Below are 21,241 nucleotides of genomic sequence, written 5' to 3' on the forward strand. Positions count from 1 at the left end.
CTGCTGACAATGTGTTAAAGTGCCTGTGCTTCTCTTCTAAACATGGTAACATTGGTGCATCCACAATTGGCATATTTAATTTACTTGTAAGTCCTTTGTAAAGTGGTATACCATAAACCCAGTGCCTATAAATTAAATGCTACTAGTTGGCCTGCAGCACTGATTATGCCGCCCACTTGAGTAGCCCTTGAAACATGTCTCAGGCCTGCCATTGCAGAGCCTGTGTGTGCAGCTTCACTGCCACTTCGACTTGGGATTTAAAACCTCTTGCCAAGCCCTAAATGCACCTTTTATTACATATAGGTCACCACTAAGATAGGCCCCGGTGAGCTCATAGGGCAGAATTCCATATAAGTAAAAGGCAGGACATGTACTTTTAAGTTTCACCTATTCGGGTAGTGAAAAACTCCCAAAGTTGTTTTTTCACTACAGTGAGGCCTAGTGCTCCCATTGGCCAGTATTGGAAATTCCTCAATATACTTTTAAGTTGTAATTCCTGATCAGAATGCAATAGCTACATCATGTTTCATATCCTAGAAACGGTAATGATATATCCTCTTTAATGGTAAAGTCTGATTTAACATTACTATTTTATAAATGCCACTTTTAGAAAGTGGGCATTTCTCTTCTTTTACTGCTCTGTGTCCCTTATAACCTGTCTCCAATACACATCTGGGGGTAGGTGTCAGCTACACTTTGTGCATTCACTCTAGACAGCCACAAACATAGGAAGGTTAGGTGTGTCTGAGCACTCATCTGCATTCTGATGGGCCTTCCTGGACAGGAAAGGTATAGGGGAGCTGATATTTACACATGAATAGAGAGGTGCCTGTCCCCACACAAAGGGCTGATTATCCCCTACTGGTTGTTAGGAGCCAGGGCTAGGAAAAAAGGATCTCTGTGCACTTTAAAGACCTTTCCTTGAAGTCACCCCCACTCCAAAGGCACATTTGGGTATAAGAACTGGGTCTCTAACCCCACCAAATCAGTACACTACTGGACGTGGGAAGAACTCTGCTGGAGTAAAGACTGCTGTGCTTTAAGGTTTGCCACTTTGCCCAGACTGACTGTTCTGAGGAACTGCTGCTCTGCTTTGTTGAGCTGCCCTGCTGTTGCTGATCTCTGCCCTACTGAGGACAAGGACTGGACCCTCTTATCTGACCCAAAGTGACTCCAAGGGCTTGCTAGCTTGCCCCCTGTTCTCTTACAGTCTCAGGGACATCAAAGACTGCCTACAACTCTGCTTTGTGCTGCTGGCCTTTACCATCTGTGAGTCCTACACTTGCCTGAGGTGCCCCCCTCCAGTCCTGGGCCTTAGAAGTAGGCTCTGCAGCTGCTTTCTGCAAAATCAAATGCATTGTCACCACTGCGCCAGATGGAACCGATGTATCGCCCCTTCGACTCTGATGAAGCCTGACGATGACGCTCTATGTTGCTCAATAATAATGCATTGCATTCATCGCAACAGAGTTTGATGCCGATGCAGGACCTGACTGCAAGGCTCGCCGATGATGCTTCGACCTGACTGCTTGCATCGGGACCGATGCATAGCCTTCGCATTTGCTCCTTAATGTCACTACTTGTTCAGTCCAAGGTTTTTTCCAGCAGACCCTGCATGGGTTCTGTAGCCAGTTTACCCTCCATTGTGGTCGGCCTGAACTTTGGATTTGCACCGGTTCCTCGCGACCGTAAGTAACCATTTGACTGCTAGTGACTTCCAACCACTTTTTTTTAGTTTATTCTTCAAAAAATCAAAACTTGACTTTTTTTTTTGTTTATTCTTCAAAAAATCATATCTTGACTTCTACTGATGGTAATTTTGTTGTTCTGGTTTCATTTTACACAGACGCATATTGTGTATTTGTCTAACCCTGTGTGGAGTCTTTCTGTGGTGTTTTGTACTACTGCGTGTGTGTTGCACAAATACCTTACACACTGCCTCTTTATGTAAGCCTGAATGCTCTGTGCCAAGCTACCAGAGGGTGAGCACAGGTAATCTCTAAGTGTGTATCTAGCTTATCCTGACTAGAAATGTTTCTGCTTGTACAGTGTGCATACTCTGACAATCAGAAACCCCAGTTTCAGCACATGCTGTCTCTCATACCTGGCAAAACACCATTACAGTGAGCCTTTACATGTTAAAAAATGCCCTGATTTGCAAACGTGGGTCACTTTTTTAGCTACTTGATTTGATAATGGAGGCACTTTTATTTTTGTGCCTGGGCCTATTCACTGTCCTAGTCCGACCCTGTTCACTGTTATGTGTGGTGCGTCTCCTGTCAGCCTAAAAGCAACCCTGCTCATCCTGCCCACTCTCCTGAAACTATCTTATTCACAAATTGCACACTCATTTCATTGTTTATTGTAGAGGATAAATGTATGTTTGCCTATAATTCATCTCTAAGGAAAATCAGACACGGTACACTACTCAGAACACCAAATGAGGCAGGTGAAGTCATCCTTGGGCACCAGTCCTGTTTTCCGAAAGGCTCTGTTGTTCCTCGGCTGCCATCCCGTCAGGATATTCTGGAGTAAAGGCAGATTTCATAGTCAGCATGCGCCTTCAAGCACCTGGCCACACCACCTAAGGCTAATATCTGAGGAACCAATTGCGTTGATATTTCGACATATTATTTATCCATACCCCAACTCACAGCAGGGATTTTGAGAGCCCGGGCGAGGCGTTTTGTATTTTTTTAACAACTTTACACTTATTACTCATGTGGGTAATTTAAATCCTCATTGTTCCAAACAATGTTGAAATATATGTTAATTTTTTCTTTAAAACGTGGAGCAAGCAAAATAACTGCAAGCTAAAACTGCCCAGTGTCCACCAGGCAAATATAACCAAAAGAACGCTTGATCAAGCACTTAGAACAAGATTTATCTCGATTTTGTTTTCATATATATGTTTTTCTATGTATATGTTTTTCAATAACAATATTTCACATGGAATTTAATTTTTAACCAGCCTGTTGTAGAAAAGACACAAAACAGTGACTTGCTGGATAATATGTGGACCAGTGATTGATATTAAAATAACACATGCACACACAGTGCTTGAAATTGCATCTTTAATTGCCACTTATCCATCATTTCAAATACACTCTACTTCATTGGCATTCTCGTTGTACCAGGGAAAATCAAAGCACTGTGCCATGGACGTTCCATCAGGTGAAATCTGAAAATTCTTTCCTTAATTATCGTCCACTGCTTTGTCCCTCCTCTCCTCCTTTAAAGGGCACACTTCTCTGGCTAGATAGGAACTTCCAGCTCTGCTGAGCGAGAGAAATAGGAGAGGGCAGGAGACAGAACAGGGAGGTAAACAAAATTGCACCGCAAGGCGTAAAATAGAGGAAGAAGGGAGGCAGAAGTAGATATAGAGATGAGGTTGAGATATATGCAGTAGAAAGAGAAAGATGAGAGAACAAGAAAGACATTTGCAGATAGGTAAGTTGCGAAAGATAGGTATAGAATGAGGTACAGAGGCAGAGAGAGCTAGAGATACAGAATAGAAGTAGTATAATGAGGGAAAGGATTTCTGTATACTGACAGACTTCTTAAAGAGAGCTCAGCTCAATCATAGGAAGAGGTACACAGGTAGAACAGTGAAGGAGTAAGAGAATTGTAGAGCGATGCAAGATATATCAATCAATCAATCACCCTGATATTTGTAGAGCGCGGCTAATCTCCCATAGGGTCTCAAGGCGCTGTTTGGGGGCATGCTGCTCAGTCGAAGAGCCAGATCTTGAGGTCCTTCCTGAACTGTTTCAGTGATGCACGTTGCTTTAGTTTAAGAGGTAGCATGTTCCATGTCCGGACACTAGGATCTTCCTCCTGCTGTGCTTTTCCAGATCTTGGGGACGGCTGCAAGGGTGAGCTAGAAAGAACGGAGATATCTGTTGGGTACGTAGAAGCAGAGGCGGTGGTTGAGGTATGCCGGTCCTATGTTGTGCAGTGCCTTGTAGCTGTGATTGAAGAGAAAGTTGGGAACTGAGAGGTGAAATGAGAAGTGAGATAGAAAGACCGGTTAAGTAAAGAAAGTAATGAGGCAGCAACAAAGGGAAGTAAAAAGAGGGGTGAAGGACAGAAAGAGAAATTAGAAGTTATGAGAAAAGAGGTTTACTGGGACAAGAATGTAGTTGTAATATCAAAGTTTATTGAGACCGCCATCTAATAAACCATAAGATAATATTCCATACCTCTAGCATTTATATTACATAAACGTTTGAACTGAGTCCCAAATAAGCACAATACATACATATTACTCATAAAAATTAAAATAATTTAAACTTCCTCTAAAATATCTATAAGAGACATCCTAAAATAACGGACATCTAAAAATAACTAGTTAAAATTAATTAATACAAACAGTGGATCAGCCAGTACTCTTTAAGTAGATAAGGTCGCTAGAAACCTGTCCACTGCACACATTTCCTTTAATATTAAAATCTTATTGCTTCCAATCTAGTCTTTACACCATACTTGATTACAACTGGTTTTAAAAACCTACACCTACACAATGTATGAAAATATGCAGGGCTGAACGTTGCAATTATTGTCTTTATCCATCAGGGATTTCCTGTCAACTAGCATTGTAAACTCGGGATTTATCTCTACTCGAAATTTCAGGAGCTCTCTTCTCAATACAAGGTTCACTAAGCCTGACAGGTACTGGTACGCCATGCACTTCTGCCAAGAATTTCTTAAGAACGGTGTCGAACTCTTTGAATTAAGATATCTCAGATCTCTCTCTTTGGATTCAATGGCACACTTTTCCTTTAGCTCCTTTTTTGTCAAAGGTAAAGGTACATTGCTTTTAAAATTTCCTATGTTAAGAGAGAGAGACAAACTTTTGAGATTATCCCTAACATCTCTTTCCCAGTACAGCTCACTCTGATAAACTTCCTTCACACAGAACCTTGATGCTTTTACTTTGTAGCACATTTGCTGTTTGTGCTAGAATCATAGAGTTACAATTGCTATTGTACTTTTCCATGAGTAAAAAGGAGAAACCACGGCACATCACATCTTCCATATTTCTTGTCTTTTATTTTTCTGTGATAAGTTCATAGATATCCGAACAAATGGAATTCAGAAAGTTTATTGATGACAGGCTGTGGATGATCTTTAATTGCCACAATTGTTTCGGCTGGTTGACGTTTTGGTCATTAATAAACTTTCTGAATTCCATTTGTTCGGATATCTATGAACTTATCACAGAAAAATTAAATACAAGAAATATGGAAGATGTGATGTGCCGTGGTTTCTCCTTTTTCGTCTAAACAACTGTTAACCACCTTGGTGTACAGTTACCAAACCCTGTGGCTGGGTGTCTAACCACTTTGGCACTCCTCAGACCAACATTTAGGACACTTTTATATTGTTCCTGTGTAAAATATTTAGCGTACACTTTGGAAGTGCGCTCCACGTATACACAGCCACTGTTTGTGTTCTTGGATACTTTTCCATGAGTGTAAGCCAGTTTCTAGTCTAATTGATTATACCCTGGCAGTTGGAGGAAGGCCTAATTTGGTTTTAAGACAATAGTCCACCACTTTATCGGAATCTTCCCTTAAACCAAGGCCTAAGCTCGATGCCCAATATTGAAGTTGCGGAGGGACCATAGCTTTATATGCAGTGATCACCTGGGTAATGATGGGCCACCACAGTCCCTTTTAAACTTCTTTAGGCTTCCCACTGATGTTGGTGCCCTAGTTAAGTGAAGTAGAGATAGAGGTAGAAACAGCGCATTGAGGTAGAGGTATTTATAAAGAGAGAGAGGGTAGACAGAAGTGAAGTCGATAGGGTGAGATAACACAGAATGAGAAAGGAGATATTAATAGAGAAAGGATGTGGAGAAAGAGGGGTAATGACAAAGGAGTAAGGTAGTGAGATAGGTGAGGTAGAAGGAGCAGTGGTAGAAGAAGTGAGGGGAGATGGAGAGGTGAGGCATTGAAAGAACTGTGTGAGGTAAACAATGGTTAGGTACTGAGAGAGGTGAGTTAGAGAAAGGTGAGGGATGGAGTACTGAGAGGTGTGAAGTAGTGAGTAAAATGAGGTGGAGATAGATAAGGTAAAGACACATGAGGTTGAAAAAGAGATCAAGTAGATGAAGGATACAGGGAGGTTAAAAGTAAACAAAGCTGTGTGATGCAGAGGGGGTAAAGCAGAGGTAGTTGCGTTCGAGAAAGGGAGTTGAGTGGTACAGATTTGTTCATAAAAACAGAGTGGTAGAAACATGAAGTGACTGCTAAATGGTTCACTGTTTTAGATTTTTGTTCAGTTTTTTTCTATTCCCATTCTTCGGGATAGCCAGAATTGTGAAAATGTTGTTCTCGTTTTTTGGGAGCAATTATTGTGGTGATGACTCCCACAAGGATTTATAGAACCACTGTCTATTGTCTCTCAAGCCCTGGACACCACCATCATTTTCATCACCATCAGAGAGACTACTCTGGTTCAATATATAGATGATTTATTAATTAATTATGACGTACTAGACCATTGCAAGGCCGATTGTCTTTATCTCCTTACGGAAGTAGCAAAAAAGGGGAGGTTGGCTTCAAGAGAAAAATGAAAACTCTCTCTTCCCCATATTTGCTATTTAGGCCACATCTTAGCATGTGCAAGTTATGAGGACCCATCACTGTTTCTCAAGTAGAATAAGCTGTTGTGAAACATACAGGGAGGTGTTGTCCAGGCTTTTTCTTTGGCCCTTTTATTAGGGCTCCCTAACTACACCAAGCTGTTCATGTGTACTATTGTGAAAAAGAGGGTTTTGCATCTGTCGCATTGGTGAGGGTCATAGAAATCAAAAGAAGCCTGTAACCTACCTTCTATCTGTTCTATATTTAGTTGAAACATTGCTTCTGTCTTGCTTAGGAGCCATGCAGGCTGTCAGCCATCTTGTCAAAACGTCCAAAATGATTGGCATTTGTTCCACCCTCATAGTGGTTGTGCCTTTTGCTGTATCTGCCCTCCTGCACATCACTAAAACCCAACATTTGTTCATTATTATCAACCTTACACATTGCTTTAGTCTGTGCCCTCTTCTAAGACCTGTGTTTTTGCTGGTCCCCACAATGATCCACACAAGTGTCTTATCATCAGTGTCCATTTGATCAAGTCCCGTATTGATCTCTCTGCACTGTCAATAGCAAACTGTGACGCCATGAACTTTGTTGATGGACCTTGTCTCAGAAACATGTATGATTCCTTAGAGGCTGGAAAGCCATGTGTATACTTTTTGAAGTTGTCAAAAGTCAATGTTTGGCCCAAGTAGATTTTGCTTGAGTTTCCTAGTTGATTGCTCTTACTCGTGCTTACATTCTTCCAACCCAAAAGATGGTCACCCTATTCACTGTGTCCAAATATGCCTTCAGAGTAGTCCATGATTTTGGACTCCTACTGATGGAAAATGATTTCTTCACTTCAGCCAGAACCCCTATGGCATCGGTCATTATCTCAAGGTTTTACTTGGTTTGTCATGTTATCTCTTAAATTTGTATTTGTTAAATGAGATGCACTTCAGTCTTCTCAGGATGAAGTGAATAACAGTACTGCCTTTGCTAACCAAACCTCTACGAAACCCACTTTGTCCTCTAACTCTGAAATTATTCTTTAAGTTTCTCAAACCACTGAACCACTTGCACCCACATGGAAAAATCAGACTGAAATGCAGGATTGTGCTCTTGAGTCTTACAGACACGGAAGGATGACACAGAAGGGCAAAAGAGATCGTGATGGACTGTGGAGGAAGAGCACTGGTAGAGTGATTACTCTGAAACGTCTCCTCTTCATTTTTCACAATTTTATTACTGTATCATCCATGTCAATAGAAATGGCATGATTCGTGCCACAAGTACCTACAGGTGTGTTCTAATTTCCCCCGCCATTGACTAACAATTTTGCCATTCCTGTGGCACATCTCATGCCCACAACATAGTAAAAGGGAACAAAGTAACTCCTGCTGCCCACCCACCTTCTTGGGAGCCCCTTGCCCATCCACAGATGAACTTCAACCAAATTAATAAATATTGTTTTGGTAGTAGATTGTATGTTTTCAGGCTGGATCGAAACCTTTCTCTGTTTTTGTGTAAATTATATTATAGTTGCAAAAAGGCCAATCAAAGATTTTACTCCTAAGTAGGGATCCCTCTTTGGTCCAGAACTGACAAGGGCCCTCACTTTGTGCCCTCTGTAGTTCAGGAACTTTGTAAGGCATTAGTATTCAAGTGACACTTACACTGTGCATATCACAGAGTCCTCAGTACTATGAAAAATGAAACAGCAAAACATTTTTTTAAACCGGCCCAAGTGGCCTGACGTCCCACCCTTGGCACCATGGTCAATCTAAGTGTAGGGGGCCAGTGCTCCTTGTGATAAGTGCAATGCTCCAAAGGTCCACCTCCCAGCACCCCTAATTCTGCTTGCCATATTGGCACAAACATTTGATGTGGCCGAACGAGGGAAATGGTGTTTGAGAAGTAGCAGCTGGAAAGGCGACCTGAAAATACAAGAGAACCTTGTTAGACACCTTAACTTTTATCATCTTAGGGTCAACTTATAGTGATTTTAAGCTCATCACCTGAACAGGGAAGAGTTCACTCTCCTTTGAAGTCTCTACCTCTTCTTCTTCCAAGGTTGTGCACTAGGAATGATCCTGGTTTATGCCCACTCAAGTCATTAAGTCTTTACTTTCTGGGTCATTGCAGTCTGAATGCAGTCTAAGAATGGGTCATTGCAGTCTGAATGCAGTCTAAGATCAAACATTTATAAGTATGGCAATAAAGAAGGGCAACATACCACAACTCAAGTCTCTGTAAGGCTAGCATCTCAATCTCTTGGTTTCTTAAATATCCTCATGTGTCCTTGTCACAATTTTCAAATTTCAAACTATCCATTAGGTGCGATTTTCAGTGTTCACCCACGGACTGTCTAAAATCCAACAACTATAATCCCTTACTTCAAAGTTCCTTTGAGGACGACTTGGCCTTAGAATTTTTTTTTTTTTAAAACCTTTACCGTTATGTAGCAATCCCAAGGAAAGAAAACAAAAAGTCTGTGACTGTGACCTGTATAAACCCACAAGTTCTTGAGTTTCCAGAGTAAACAACTAAAATGAACCCATGAGTACTATTTGACCTTGGGACCTACCCGGTCCCCCTAGGGAGTGATCTCAACTTCTTTAAGTTCAGGGTCCTTGTGCCCTGACGCCAAGCAATTTCAACACAAAAGATTAGGTTTAGTCTTTAAGAGATTGTCATAGAGCATTCCATGCTACTCCCGTTGAAGTTGCCATTGCCAACTTGCTTGAGGTACAGTTGAATGATGCTGGGGCTCATCAATACCTATTCACTGTCTCTACAGTTTGTTCTCGGGTCCAAGCTACCTTACCTCACCACCTAAGTCAAGCCTTCCATGATCTGCAGCGAGGAAGTTGTTTCCACATACATGTCCACCAATGTAAGTCTGATCTTCAGCGTCAGTAGTGTGGGTCCTTGCACAGCTTCAGTAGTGTCGCCAAAAGTCCAACTCAATATGTACATTGCAGTGAAGAGTAGGGAAGTGGCTGTCTGGGTACACGACAGTCATTGGAAAATTACCACCAAGCCCAGAAACACTGACCTTGATTGCGCCTCTGCCCCAGTGAACCAAGTTCCTCCATGCATCCTTTTCCTGCTGCAGCAGATCATTCATTCTCACTGTCCGGAAAATAAATTTCAGCTGCAAACTCTTCTTGAACTTGCAGCCTCTCCTCCTTCCCTTTGATACCAACTTCAGGGGATGTAACAGAAAGCCTCCCAGATACTTGAAAGGTCTGGCTGGTGTTTTCTTTGCTATTGTCTTACCATTTGGCTCATGCTGTGGGTCTGTTCAGAGAAGGCACATGGAGACCGACTGCACCTTGCCTGTGACTAACCCTCTCAATTGTTATTCTTTATACAGTGAAAACACTTTGCTGCATCTTTTAGCATACTAGTAATAGAAACATAACCTTTCTTCTTACTGAATTTGCACTCACTTGCCCACACATGGTCAATGGAGTGTCCAATGGTTCCCATTGCCCTGAAACAAAAGGAGTGGTGTTTTGAACTTCACCTGCCAAGGCAACTCCCAGAACTGTGTTAGAATAATACTATCCCCATCCCCTAGTAGTCAACAATTGCTGATCAGACATTTATGCTCTCCCCCATTCCCCTCGATGATTTTGTCTGTGGACAAGTTTGTGGGTTTACAAATGGTAGTATTTATGTGGGCTACAGTAACCGTGACATGTTGTCCAGGCAAAAGTTGTCTCTGAATTTGATGAGCATCATTTCAAACTTACTTTGGGCGTCCTTTACTTCTGTTGTCACTCCATAACATACATAACATACTCCATACTTTGTCCTTGGCAACTAAGGCTATGTCTGGCTACCAAAGCATTGGTCTAACTCTTGCATTCTAGTGTACTTCATCTTAGCTATATGCCACACCCCTGTACGGCCCCCTTATTGGAAGAGATTACCTAGAGAAATATATGAGCTGCTTGTTTCCTTGTCATACGATTGTCTATGAATGGGATTGGATGACCTGTCCACGAAGCTGAAACTAATGCCATGGTTTTAGAACAGATTGCAAATGCCACTGCCACAGCATTAGGATGAATTACTGATCAGTTAGAATCCCAAAAAATTGTTCTTGTACAATGGAATGATTCTCAATGTTATCCTGGCTGCCGATAGTGGCATTTGTGCTTATGTAGGATTGGAATATTGTGCATTTGTACAAAATGCTTTACTGAGTGTATACAATTTGGTTGATCACAACTGAAATAGTGTTAAGGAACTGCACAAAATAAATTATGTGTTTAATATTGATGGATGGAATCTATGGTCATAATTAAAATGTTTATTTTGAGGTCTTGGGATAGAGATATTTGAAAGTGTATTACTTGATTTGATCATACTTTTTCTCTCATGTATGATGTTAACAGTGCTGTATTATTCATCTGACTAGCAATAAAGAATTCTCACCCTCATTTTCTCTCACATAACATGATTGTCGGTGTATATATGTATGCATACAGTATTTCTATAGCGACAGCGAGTTAGAGGGGAGGAAGCTGGGTAGTGGATGATTAATGCATTATGACATAGGCCCTCATTATGACATTGGTGGTAAATGCCGCTTACCGGCATGCTGACGGCCGCCAACTTACCGCGGCGGCGGCGGATATCTGTTCACCATATTATGACACACACACACCAATCCGACAGAATACAGCAGCACACACAAATCCGCCACACCATAGGTCAGTGATAAAGTGGCGGTATCAAAACCCACACCGTTACGCCAACAGAACAACGCCCACCACATTATGACCCACGAATCACTACGGCGGACATTCAACGGCGGCAAACCATTGGCCGTGCATACCGCCACGCTCAAAATAGACACCCACAAACAAACCAACACCACATTGGAAAATTCAAACAACACACACCTGACACCCATACACACACACCACACCCACATACCCACACCACTATAAAACACACACACACATTACCCACAACCCTTTACGAATACAAACTATTGCCACCAGAGAGACACCAAGACCACTGACACAACTAGAGCCACACACTACTCACACATATACAGCACTTACGCACTCCACATCACACACCCCTACACACCCTCGCCAACACACATCACAGAACACCCATGGCACCACAAAGACAACCCCGTTTCACAGAGGAGGAGCTAAGGGTCATGGTGGAGGAAATTGTCAGGGTAGAGCCACAGCTATTTGGAGCACAGGTGCAGCAGATATGAATAGCCAGGAAGATGGAGCTATGGCGGAGAATCGTGGACAGGGTCAACGCTGTGGGACAGCACCCCAGAACTAGGGATGACATGAAGAAGATGTGGATTAACCTACGGGGGAAGGTACATTCCATAGCAGCAAGACACCAGCTCGCTATCCAGAGGACTAACAGTGGCCCTCCACCTCCTCCCCCACAACTCACAGTATGGGAGGAGCAAGTCTTGGCAATACTGCATCCTGAGGGCCTGGCCGGAGTCGGAGGAGGACTGGACTCTGGTAAGTCAACTCTCCACTATTTTCACCCTCCCTACCTGTATGCCATCACATACCCTCACCCTCCATCCCATCACTCCACAACATCCCACACACCCCACCATCACAACTCATCCCAATGCCAAGCCCTGCATGCCATACCAATGCATGGACACCCTTCACAGCCCTGCATGGACACTCATCACTTACGCATGCACACCATAGAGAACCAACAATCCCACCATACACTAACATACACAAGTGAAAGCTAGCAGGGCAAATCCAACCATAGAGGGGAAGCCAGGAATGTACAATACGTCAGACACAGAAACCATAACACATCATTTACATCCCCACAGGTACCTCAGCCAATGTCAGCGGAGAGGAGGTGCCAGCACTATCCAGTCCCCCAACTGAAGAGGCCCACAGTGACGAGGGCAACTCTGGTCTTCCCGATCTGGATGACCTACCTGGCCCATCAGGGACCACTGGACAGCTGGTTCTCCAGGCCCAGTCACACACCACCACAGAGCCTCCCCCATCAGGAAACACCACCACAGCACCCACCTAGCGTACCCACACCTCTGTCCCCAGGACACGTCAATCAGCAGTGTGTCCACCTCTACAGGGACCTTAGGGCACACCTCGCCCCCAAGACAATCAGGGACCTAGGGTCAGTGGCAGTGGGCACACAGTTCAGGGGACAGAGGTACAGGCCACCAGGGACACTGGGAGGACTGCTGTGCGCCAGGTGGAGGACAGGCCTAGGAAACCGACTCCACAGGAGACACTCACCAAGATCCTGGAAGCCTATCAACATTCCCAGGACATGATGGGCCAGATCCTGGACAACGTGCAGGAGAACAGCTGGCTGCAGGAGGGACAGTACCAGGAGATCAGTAAGGACTTGCAGGCCATCAACAACACCCTGATCTCCATAGCAGGGGTCCTGGCAGACATGGCCAACATTATGAGGGAGGCAGTCTCACACCAGCGGGCCCCTGCCACTAGCCAGACATCTGAACAGCCTTCCACCTCTGCTGCCGCTAGTGGCAAGGAGGCCCCGCCACAGGACTCACAGGCCACTAGCACCCCTCCCCCTGCAGAAGGTGAACCACCCCGCAAACGTTTCCTCCGATCCAGACAGAAGCCAGAGACACTTGCCAAGACCCCCGCTAGGAAATGAGACTCTCCTGATTGTCACCCCTGTGTCTTACTCAGTCACCCTGTCCACCTTGAACTGCCATTGCTCCCCCTCCTATGTCCCCTTGGACAATGGACCTGTGCTTCAAACAGACTGGAACAATACCCTGGACTTTCCTCCATCATCACCCTATCCCATTGCACCCTATATGTTAGCACTTCAATAAACACCCTTTGAAAAAAACCATTTGGAGTATGTCATGTATACCAAATATGTATTCATTGAAACAGGTACAAACATTGCAAATTAACTGTACAGAGAATAAGCAAGATTAATGACCTGTAGCTGGCTGTAGTGATCACACAAGGAGTATATGTCGGGTCACCAACATCTGCAAAATGAATTGCCAGAGGGAACAGTAAGTGGGCATAGAAGAAGTAAATATCAGCATGTCATTGCCACGCAGTTTACAACCAAAGTCATTGAAATGTAAAGGAACACTGTCTTACCTGTGTGTCATTGAAAGTATTGACAGATCACAGATGTTTTGTTGTCCTCATCCTCATCCTCTGCCTCCTCATCCTCACTGTCCACAGGGTCTACTACTGTTACACAGGCATCTTCAGTCTGCTCTTCCTGCAGAAATAGGACATGCCTTCTGAGGGCCAGGTTATGCAACATGCAGCATGCCACTACTAACTGGTAGACCTTCTTGGGTGAGTAGCACAGGGATCCCCCTGTTAGATGGAGGCACCGGAACCTGGCCTTCAGGAGGCCAAAGGTCCTTTCAATGATCCTTCTGGTTCGCCCATGTGCCTCATTTTAACGTTCTTCTGCCCATGTCCTGGCATTCCTCACAGGGGTCAGCAGCCATGATAGGTTTGGGTAACCAGAGTCACCTGCAAATATTGAGGGACACCATTTAACCACACACTATCCCACATGGCCAACACCATAGGTATACAACAACATATACTGTGTGGGAACCGGGGCTCACCTATTAGCCTCACCCTGTGCCTCTGTAGTTGGCCCATCACATTTGGGATGCTGCTATTCAGGACAAAGGCATCATGCAACGACCCAGGGTACTCTGCATTGATGTGGGAGATGTAATGGTCCGCCAAGCACACTATCTGAACACTCATGGAGTGGAAACTCTCATGATTCCTGAACACCTTTTCATTCTGCCGCGGGGGGTGGGGGACAAATGCAATATGTGTTCCATCAAGTCGCCCCAATTATGTTGGGGATATGTCCCATTGCATAACACCTCTGCCTACACTGTGGCCAAATCCTCAACCTGGGGGAAAACAATGTACATGTGTTTTATCAGGGCAGACAACACTCTTGTCAGCACCATTGAGAACATTGGCTGTGACATTCCTGCTGCCAAGCCCACTGTCACTTGGAAAGAACCAGTTGCCAGGCAATGGAGTACTGATAGCACTTGCACAAGAGGGGTGATCCCAGTGGGGTGACAGATAGCAGATCTCAGTTCAGGCTCCAATTGGGCACACAGCTCTGTGATTGTGGCCCTGTCAAGTCTATAGGTGAGGATAATGTGCCTGTCCTCCAGTGTTGCCAAGCCCACCAGGGGTCTGCACACAGGGGTTTGTCTCTATCTCCTATACATCCGCGGCGGTAGGAATCTAAGGGACAAAAGAGTGAGGAGCAGGTCACAAACTGAACAATGGAGCTGCAACAGTAGTTTGCATCCTGTAAACATGTTATGGGTCAGTGTGATTTGTCTAGTATGTGCTAATATCTCTTGTGACACAACATTATTCCAGAGGCCTGCCCGCCCACCCCCCCGAAATGGCGTCCGCCTGTCCTGTGTGTAGGACAGGTGTGTGCCGTTGCGGGAGGCGGTCGGGAACCGCTGTGCATCTCCCTATTGGTTAACTTTGGCCCCTATGGGGTACAGTGGCCAATGGTGATCCATGCCGGCGGTGACGGTATGCACTGCCGCGGACGTCGACTGCCATTTCCTATCATATTCCTCACTTGCTACGTGACCTTCCATACGAGAGGACCTACACTGGTTGTGCTGCTGTGACCTGTGTCTGGAACCTACCGTGGCCCGGGTGACCAGGGAAAGGGCCCCAGCCTTCACTTCGGAACTGTTGGAGAGACCGGTGGATGTGGTCCTACCCCAGTATGGATTGCTGTATGGGCCTCCAGACCAACAGGTGAGTACACCATGGGCACGATGCATGTGGCATGAATGCATGGAGTGGTGTGTGTGAAGGCCTCATATAAGGGGGGGTGGGTGGTTGTCCTCTTGGCGACGTACAGGTTGTGTGCTGCGCCATGTGTGTGCCAATGGTGACGGGAACGGGTATGGTGGGCCATATGTGTAACAGGCTGGACTCGCTGTCTAATGATATTTCCCTCTGTGTATTGCCTCTGCAGGTCATCGCCCATCAAAAGAAGGATATATGGCATGCCATTGCCAAGGATGTGTGGACCCTGGGGGGTCTATGGCAGGCGGAGCACCCATTGTCGCAAACGGTGGGAGGACCTGAGACGCTGGGCACGGAAGATGGTGGAGGCCCAGCTGGGGATGGCCTCCCAATGAGGAAGGGGTGCCCATCAAACCCTGATCCCCCTGACCCCCCTAATGGCCCGCATACTGGCGGTGGCCTATCCAGAGCTGGATAGGCGCTTGGGGGCATCACAGCAGCCACAAGAGGGTGAGTACAGTGCCCATCATTACAACTTACGCATGGTAGGGTGGTATCTGGGTGGTGGATGTGTGTCAGTGGCTGCCCCTAGGCCAGGCCTGACATTGCAGCGTAGGTCCCCTGTTGGCTAGGGTTCCGAAGTGATAATCCTGCTACCTAGCTCGTAGGCATCCACTACTAGTCAGGGCTGCGTGGGACCCAGGTGTGCTGGGACCCACGCAGCCCTGATCAGTAGTGGATGCCTATGAGCTAGGTTTGCCGGTGTGTGCCCCTCCCATGCCTTGGTGGCTCGCAATATCACTGGTAGTGCAATGCATAGTGCGTAGGCCTGTTCCCTGTGTGTGAGTGTGCTGTGTACGCCAATGGTGGTGTTAGTGCAGCCATTGACCCAGTGTATCCTTTGTCTCTTTCCCCCCTTTTCATGTTTTGTCATCCTGGCCTTATGTGCATTAGCAACATCTGGCGGAGGAGCAGAGACACCGGAGGGAGGTGCATCCCACAGGACCCAGGAGGCAGAGTCCACCGACTGTGAGGGCACCAGTGGGACAGAGGGCGAGGGGAGCACCATGGCGGAGACTGGAGGGGACACTTCAGACACAGATACCTCCTCCAATGGAAGCTCCCTGGGGGTGGTGGACACTTCTGTGACCACCGAAGAACGGGTACAGCCACCACCCCCATACCAGCACCGCCCTACCAGCAGCCCCTCATCATGTTGGCCGTGCCCAATCACCCAGGAGGGTGGGCATCTCCTTTGCGCCAGGCACCTCAGGCCCTGCCCCAGTTAGCCCTGCTGCCCTGAGTGAGGAGGCTATTGACCTCCTGAGATCCATGTCTGTAGGGCAGTCAATCATTGTGAATGCCATCCAGGGGCTGCAGCCCAGATGCAACAATCTAATGCATTCCTGGAGGGCATTTACACTGGATTGGTGGTCCAACAGAGATCGATTCAGGCTCTGGCCTCCTCCCTGATGGCAGCCATTCTCCCTGTTTCAACCGTCCCCCCTCCAGCTTTCACTGCCAAGTCCCATTCCCCTCAACCCCAACCTATCCCAGGCACACATACAGACGAGCATGCACACAAGACAACACCCAAGAGTGTCACAGGCAAAGACAAGCACCACACTTCATCCCACAGGCACTCACACAAACACCATCCAGTTGCAGACACAATAACATCCACTATTTCCACTGTCTCCTCCTCCCACCTAGTTACGTCCACACTCACACCTGCAAGCACTACATCATCATCCACTACCAGCATCATCACTACACCCAGCAGAACACACACCTTACAGGTAGACACCTCCACAACATCCATGCACACGTCCCCTGTGTCCTTTCCCTCTGTGACTGTCCCCCCTCCTAAAGTACACAAACGCAAGCTTTCAGACACCCAACAGCCATCCACCTCACAGCAGCAAACAGCCCATGCACCTGCACCCAAATCCAGCAGACAGACACCTCCAACAACCACTCCCTCATCCTCCACTCTCATCTCCTCCCTCTTCCCGCCCAAATGTCCCTAAAAAACGTTTCCTATCCACCATTGACCTCTTCCCTACCCCTCCCCCCCATCCTGCACGTATGGCCAGGGTATCACAAACCCAGCCAAGCACCTAGCCACACAGTCCACGGGACCAGTTCCATTCGCACCCACTCATGCTGGAAAGGGATTCAGGCCACATTTACTGAAGGCCAAGGAGCCTGTCCCCACAGGCAAGAAGGGCAAGGAGCCTGCACCTGCCACACAAAAGGCCAAGGAGCCTGCACCAGCAGGCAGGAGGGCCAAGGAGCCTGCACTATCAGACAGGAAGGTCAACGACCCTAGAGGAGCCTCCCACCACCAGCAGCACCACCACAGTGCATCCGTCCGAGGGTGCAGGGGATGTGCAGGAGCCTCCCACCACCAGCAGCACCACCACAGTGCAGCCGTCCAAGGGTGCAGGGGATGTGCAGGAGCCTCCCATCATAAACAGCACCACCACTGTGCATCTGTACGAGGTTGCAGGGGCTGTGCAGGAGCCTCCCACCAGCAGCAGCACCACCACAGTGCATTCATCCGAGAGTGCAAGGGATGTGCAGGAGCCTCCCACCACCAACAGCACCACCACAGTGCATCTGTACGAGGGTGCAGGGGATGTGCAGGAGCCTCCCACCACCAGCAGCACCATCACAGTGCAGCCGTCACTGCCGGCAGACAAAATGTAATCCTGCTTCCATGGGCTGCTGTGCGGCCTGTCCACTCCAGAACCAGTGGGCAAGACACCCACTCAAGAGACTGTGGCCCATCACTCCCCAGGACTAAGCACAGGGCATGTTGCCCCCTGCAGAACCAGTGGGAAAGACACCCACTCGAGAGACTGTGGCCTTGCACTCCCCAGGACTAAGTACAGGGCATGTTGCCCTCTCCAGAACCAGTGAGGAAGACACCCACTCAAGAGAATGTAGCTTTGCACTTCCCAGGACCAAGCACAGGGCATGTTGCCTCCTCCAGAACCAGTGGTCTTGTTTCAGCTCCCGGCTGAGGTGCCCCCCCCCCACGCCCCTGAGATGCATGCCTATTTACCAACTGATGCCCCTGCAGTGTTCTCTACATGTTGATGCAGGTGACAAGTGGGGCCTTGGACGTTGGCCTGTGGCCATGCGACCCACGCAAAATGAGGACTGGGCTGTGTCCCTTGTTCTGTAAATTTGTATATATCTGTAATATTGCCTAAATTATTATTTCTACTGTTTTGATCTTATTACAAACACTTTGGCAAAATCGTTTTGTCCTCGCATTTTTCAGCCGATTTAGGGGGATTAACTTGTTTTCTTGGGCAGCTGATTGTGTGTATGGTGTGTGTGTGGGGTGTGTATGGTGCGTGTGTGTCACTCTTGTTTTCCTCCCTCCCTCCATTGGGTGCTAGGTGGCTGTACTCACCGTCATTGTCTTCACCGGCGTTGGTGTTCGTGGTGGAGCAGAACGTAGAATATCATCGGAAAAACATGCAATTCGGGTTCCATGGCGGCGTCGTTATTCCCTGTGTCTCCAGTGGTGAGTCCTTTCACTTCTAAGGTCTGTTTCTGCTAGGCTTTTGATGTTGTTGGTACAGCCCCGGCAAAGGTGGCGGATTGCAATGTCATAATATGGTGGGGAGAACTTTAACTTCCGCTTAGCTGTAGGCAGCTAACGGTGTGGTGACTGTTGTTTCCGCCCTGGTGGTCGGTGTGGTACATTGGCAGTATTTTGGAGATCTTTCTGCCATGGTTGGCGGTACTACTGCCACTTTATCAACAACTGCCAGAGTCCTAATGAGGGCCATGGTGTTCTTTGAAAGAGGTGAGTCTTCATCTCTTTCCTACATTGCAGCAGCATTGGGGCGGTTCTGTTGGATACAGGTATGTTATTCCAGATCTTGGGTGCACAGGAGGAAAAAGCCTACTGTCTAGTTTTTTTCTTTTTTTACACTTCTAAGCCTGCAGTCTGATGGTGCCCTGGCTGTGGGTGTGCTGAGATGTATTAGGGATGATGAGCTTGCAAGATAAGCGGGGTGCTGGTGGTGATAGCTTTATAAACAATGCAGCTGGTTTTGGAGATGATGTGGGCCGGCAAGGGGAGTCAATGGACGCCAATTAAGATGGGCATGATGTGATCATATTTTTTCAAGGCCTGGATGACAGATGTTGCAGCCTCTCAGATGCCTTTAAGAGGTGCCAGTGTGGATTCTGGGACAACATGGAGTAGGATATTACCTCCATTAGTATGAGCCTTTGAACAACACTTCTGAAGTCACTTTCTGAAAAGAATGCTTTGACTTTCTTTAGAAGAGACCTGGCACTTGGCCATCTTTGTTTTTATGGCAATGTGTTCCTTGATGGTGAGGTTGGTGTCCTTGGTGAATCCAAGTGATTTGGCAGTCGATGAAAGTTGGGGTTTGAGCTGTCATGGTTCATGTCATTGACAAAGGGTTGTACTGTATCTTGTTTATTGTTCTTGGCAAATATCAAGAATTCTGTCTTGGTTGGGTTGAGCTTCAGGTAGGTGCAGGACATCCAACTCTAGATGAGGTGCAAACATGATGCGTTTGATAAAGCTGCTGAGTATGGTTCTTAAAAAGCTTTAATAAAGAAATACTCCATAAAGTTGGCAGACATACGTCAATTGATTTGCTTGTAAGGATGCACAAAAGGGACTGAATGTGATTATGTTATGATTTGCCTGAACATAACTGGAGTATCCATTGCCGTTTACTTGCTAATGTTAACCATGGCACCAGACTCCACTGCTTCTGACAAGGAAAGTCTCACTGTCACGTCTGGCATTGTAAACAAGAAATACTGAAGTTGTTTCCTCATCTCTAAAAGGTTATATTTTTGTATCTTTTTGAAAGTTGAATGTGTAAGCTGCATCTGCTAACAATGTCTTTGTTTTAATAACATGCTCTCCATAGAAACTTTGTGTATGAAAACGTATGATTTGTGTATTTGTGTATTTTAGCGTTATGCTTTTCGGGTGTTGAGGGTATGGTATCCTTTTATCACCCATTTCTGTGATTTACAGATTTACTTTTCCCTTGGCTAATAAACATTTTCAGACTTTATGTATGTGTGTGAGTAGATTTCTTCGACAAGGTGTACGGAGGGAGTAAGAAGTAAGTTAGAGGACAGTAGTGTTAGGACCATAGACAGAGGTAAAGATAGGCGATAAAGATAGGGAGAGATTGTAGAGCGACAAAGTGGTGAGGTAGCACAGTTAGGGGAAACTGCCTTTTCTACGCGATAGGAGCAACGCGTAGCATTGCCACGCAAGCGTTACCAGGCTTATCTGAACCACGCATGTGCCTGAACCATGCAAATGTGTGGTTAAGGCACCATGCATATGTGTGGTTTAGGCACACAGCAGCAGGAACAGCTGAGAGAGAAATGCGGCGGCAGGGTAAGTTGGGTTGGGGTGGTTTGGGGAATTTTTAGGGACAGGGCCGGGTAGGCATTAGAGTTCAGGGCAGGGTGTCGGGTAGTTTTTAGGACAGAATGAGGTAGGTTTTAGGGTTCAGGACGGGGTGGGAGTTGGAGTAGTTTTTATTACAGCGTGTGGTAGGTTTTAGGGTTGCGGTGGGTCGGGGTACTTTTTAGGACAGGGTGGGGTACTTTTTAGGACAGAATGGGGTAGGTTTAAAGGTGGGGGTTAAGGGTAGTTTTTAGGACAGGGTGGGGTAGATTTTAGAACAGGGAAGGTTTTAAGGTGGGGTTTGGGGCAGTTTTTGGGACAGGGCGGGGTAGATTTATAGGTTCAGGGTGGGGGCGGGGAGTTGCTGTAGTTTTTAGGACAGGGTGGGGTAGTTTTTAGGAGAGGGTAGGTTT

This window comes from Pleurodeles waltl, chromosome 6 (assembly GCF_031143425.1).
Source record: "Pleurodeles waltl isolate 20211129_DDA chromosome 6, aPleWal1.hap1.20221129, whole genome shotgun sequence".
NCBI classification, from domain to species: domain Eukaryota; kingdom Metazoa; phylum Chordata; class Amphibia; order Caudata; family Salamandridae; genus Pleurodeles; species Pleurodeles waltl.